Genomic DNA, 4791 nt, shown 5'->3' with positions numbered 1-4791 from the left:
TCCTGGACGTTGTACTCCCCAAGGGGTTCAAGATGCCAAGCCTCACCGCCTATACCGGAAACACCGACCCCAGGGACCATCTGTCCCGATACAACCGGCTCATGATAGTGGCCCACGTCAGTGACGACGGCAAGTGCCTTTGTTTCTCGATCACTCTAGGTGGTCCCGCCGAGGAGTGGTGGAAAATACTTAAGCCGGGATCCATCCAATCCTGGTCCGGACTGCAGTCAACGTTTCCCAAGCAGTGTGTGGCCACCATGAGGATGGACATGCAGATCAGCACCCTCGCAAATATCAAACAGCTCCCCACGGATACACTGAGGGCCTACATCCAGCGCTTCACTGAAGAAGCCTCCAAGACAAAGGTGGACGACGGACAGCGCCTGGTAGCATTGCAGTCCAAGATCCGGGCCGGGTCCCCTCTCTGGGATGACATGCAGCGTAACAAGGCGGCTTCCCTAGAAGAATTCATCACGAGGGCCTAAGGATTTATCAATTGGGAAGAAGCCCAGATCCAGGCTTTCGGATGGCCTTCGGCACCACAGCCCAGCGCCCAAGCTTTCCCGGGGTACGGGGCCTCGTTCCCAGCGCAGTCCTACGTCGCGCCCTGGTAGCCCCGGGACCGGCCGTTACTCTTGGAATCACCTGTTAGGAAAAATAATATTGCCTCAATGGAAATGGTAAGATAATATTACAACTCTAGACAATATATTACAAATAAATATTGATTGATTAAAAAGTGTTACAACTCTATGACAAAAGATACATGTAAATATAAAGAAAGAGGTAGAAGATGATAGAAATAGAAAATACAACTCTAAGACAAAATATACAAATAAACTAGAAGTAGTATAATGAAAAGATATAGATGAGATTACAACTCTAAAACAAAAGATACATGTAAAAGAGTGAATAATAGAAGAAAAGAAAAGCAATAGAATAAAAGAACAAGAATAAGAACAATGAACAAAGAACTCTCACTCACACAACCAAAGTGAAGAGTATTGGGGATCACCAACTTGAACAAGGTTTGAAACCTTTGTCCAAAAGCTTATTTCCCCCTAACTCAAGCACTAAGGGATCTCTCACAGATTTTGGAAATGCTTTCTGGAATAATCAAGCTTCAAGGTGTTTCTAGCCAAGTGCTCTAGTGGATAGAAATGGTGTGTCTTACAAGTGAGCATTAGGCTCCTATTTATAGAGTTTAGAGACACCCTTTGAATTTCAAATTCCACCAACCCCCATGGCTGTTACCAATGATTAATTAGGTGTTTTATGGAATTAAAATAGACATTTGGGAGTTACTTGGCTGTTGGAATCGTTCAAAATTGGATAAAAACCGAAATTGTATGAAGCTGTTAGCCACAAGGGCCGCGGCGCTTGTTTCAAGCGCCGCGGCCCTTGGTCATTTTTAGCAACCAATTTTTTAAGTTTTTTCCAAAATGTTCCAATTTATTCCCACTTGATTTTGTAACTTCCATACACAATATGGGAGTTAAAATCACATCTCTATCAGCCATTTCTCATATGGCTTTAAGAAATTCATCTCAATATTGTGTAACAACAAGTCTACACAATAATGGGTGATATTTAGGAGTTACAAATTTGTGATGAATTTGTAACACCAAATATGTTACATGTTTGGATATTTCACATATATCCAAATAATGTAACTCTCTATTATATGTTACAATATGTGACACTCTATGTCACATTTATTTAATCTAAAACATTATATTATAAAATAATATAATATTACATTATATTATAAAATAATATAACATCACCTACACCCCTACAGTGTACGGTCCTGCCTATTCGGGATATGTCCCGGCCCAATCTACCCACTTCTCCGGATATGGGGCCGCGTCGGCGGGTCACAGCATCACCCCCGTCGAGGCCCAGCAGTCACAGGCGGGAGTGACAGAAGCGAGCGTGAGCCCCTCCCGGGGGAAGCGATTTGGCAAAGGCCAGAACCGGCCCGAACCGGTCAAGAAGGGGAAAAGGGGCTACGAGCCCCAATATTCAGAATACACCATTCTAGTGGACACCAGGGAGAACATATGTCTGGCCACAGAAAGGGTGGTTCACTACCGGAAGCCTAGCCCCATGTTCAAGGGGGGAAGGAATATGAGGGATACCAGCAAGAGGTGCGCCTATCATAAGGATGTAGGCCACACTACCGAAGAATGTCAGTAGCTCAAAGACGAGATCAAAAATCTCATCAAGCTGGGGCATCTCCACCAATGGGTCAGGATGCCCGTGGGAGTCCCAGGCCTGTCAGCAGGCCCCGGACAACCCACGGTCCCGAGAGCACCCAGGGCATACCCGCCTCACGGAGGGTATGCACAGGGACCAATGGCACAGGCCCCTCAGGTGGCCCCCGTCGCGCCAGCTCCCAACCCTGGAATGCCTTACCCATCCGGGGCTGCACCCCTTCGAGTGGACGGGCATGTGGCCACCATCTCGGGCAAACCTCACTTGGGAGGACTGTCCAGGAACGACCAAAAGCACTACCTGAGCAAACTGGACCACGATCAGTAGGTATGCGCCCTTGTCCAGGCCTCGACTCAACGCCCGAAGTTGATGAACCTCCCCATCACCTTCACGGAGGACGATGCCCGCAACGTCCATTTCCCGCACCATGACCCGCTGGTCATAGATGCACAAATCGCAAACAAGTTGGTGTCCCGCGTGTTGGTGGATGACGGGAGCTCCGTCAACCTCTTGTTCAAGCCCGCCTTCACCGCCATTGGCTTGACCGAAGCGGATTTGGCATCGTACCCAACCCAGATTTACGGCTTCAACGGAGACGCACTACTCCCCATGGGGAAGATCCAGTTGCCCGTCACGTTGGGAAGTGAGTTGCAGCACTCATTCAAGTTCTGCACCTTTGTAGTGGTGGACTGCCCCACCGCTTACAACGTCATTTTTGGCCATCCCACATTAGTAGAATTCGAGGCCATCACCTTTATCCATCATCTCTGCATGAAGTTCCCTTGCGACAACGGAGGGGTGGGGACTGTCCGGGGAGATCAGAAGAGCGCCCGGAAGTGCTACCATGTGTCCGCCCGGCCAATATATATGGTCCGGGAAGAGCCAGTTGAGGACTTCATTGCCCCAATTCCTCCCCCACCTGCTGAGAGGGTGATCCGGGAAGACGATGACCTGGACCCAAGGATAGGGGACGACCGCGTCCTAGAGCCAATGGACAAGATATAGGAGGTGTGCATCAGCGTCACCGATCCGACCCGAGTCATCCAAGTCGGGAAAAATCTGTCGGCGGATGTTCGGGCCGCCATCATCGCCCAAATTAAGGAGAACCAGGATATCCTGGCCTGGTCTCACTCGGACATGACGGGGATTGACCGCAACATTATCTGCCACGCGTTGAGTATTGACCCAAACGCGACCCCGGTCCGCCAGAAACGCAGGCCTTTGGGGACGGAGAGGGCCGAGGCCCTTAAGCTGGAAGTTGAGAAGCTGTCTTCAATCAACTTCATACGCGAGGCTGTATACCCCGTGTGGCTGGCCAATCCAGTTCTGGTGCTTAAACCAAATGGGACATGGAGAACGTGCATCGACTTCACGGATCTCAACAAAGCTTGTCTGAAGGATTGTTTCCCGCTGCCCAAGATCGACCAAATGGTGGATGCCACGTCCGGGTACTAGATCCTAAGCTTCATGGATGCTTACTCCGGCTACAATCAGATCTCTATGCATGTGGCAGACCAGGAGCACACCAGTTTCCAAACCGACAAGGGAATATACTGCTACATAGTCATGCCCTTCGAACTGAAAAACGTCGGGGCAACCTACCAAAGGCTCGTCAATCGAATGTTCCGGGCCCAGCTAGAGCGAAACATGGAAGTCTATATCGATGACATGCTGGTCAATTCCAAGACGTCCCGGAAGCATTCGGATGACTTGGCTGAAGCTTTCGCAGTCATTCGAAAGTACGGGATGAAGTTGAATCCCAAGAAGTGTACTTTTGACGTGGCCTCCGGGAAGTTCCTGGGCTTCATAGTAAGCTTTCGGGGAATAGAGGCCAATCCGGATAAGATCAAGGCACTGATTGATATGCCCTCTCCTCGAAGCATAAGGACGTACAAAGCCTGACCGGGCGAATAGCCGCCTTAAGCCGTTTCGTTTCCAAAGCCACGGACAAGTGCATCCCATTCTTTAACGTCCTTCGGGGAAGCCAGCGTTTCGAATGGTCATTCGAGTGCGAAGAAGCCTTTCGGAAACTAAAAGAACACCTGGCCCAAGCTTCATTCTTGGAGAAACCGGTGGACGGGGAACCTCTGTACCTCTATTTGGCAGTGACCGAGCACGCGATTAGCACCACGCTGGTACGGGAGGAGGAAAGGACACAGCTCCCGGTGTACTACGTGAGTAAGCGATTGTTGGACGCTGAGTCTCGGTATCCATTAATCGAGAAGCGGACCTTTTGCCTGATAATGGCATTCCGGAAGCTCCGGCCGTACTTCCAAGCCCACGCCATAAAGGTCCTGACCAACCACCCCCTGTGGAAAGTGTTACAGAAGCCCGAGTCCTCTGGAAGACTCCTAAAGTGGGCCATGAAACTAAGTCAGTTCGATATATCCTACGCCCTAGAGTGTCCATCAAGGGGCAAGCCCTGGCCAATTTCATCGTTGAGTGCTCCGGGGTATCTCGGGAAGACGATGATCCCGAGGTCCCCGCGGCGCCCGTATGAAAGGTCTTCATGGATGGGGCCTTGAATGAGAATGGGGCAGGGGCAGGGGCCGGGATCATCTTGGTATCACCACA

This window comes from Humulus lupulus, chromosome 8 (genome assembly GCF_963169125.1).
Source record: "Humulus lupulus chromosome 8, drHumLupu1.1, whole genome shotgun sequence".
Taxonomy (NCBI): Eukaryota; Viridiplantae; Streptophyta; class Magnoliopsida; order Rosales; family Cannabaceae; genus Humulus; species Humulus lupulus.
The sequence above is the reverse complement of the archived record's forward strand: the minus strand, read 5'-3'. Positions refer to the sequence as shown.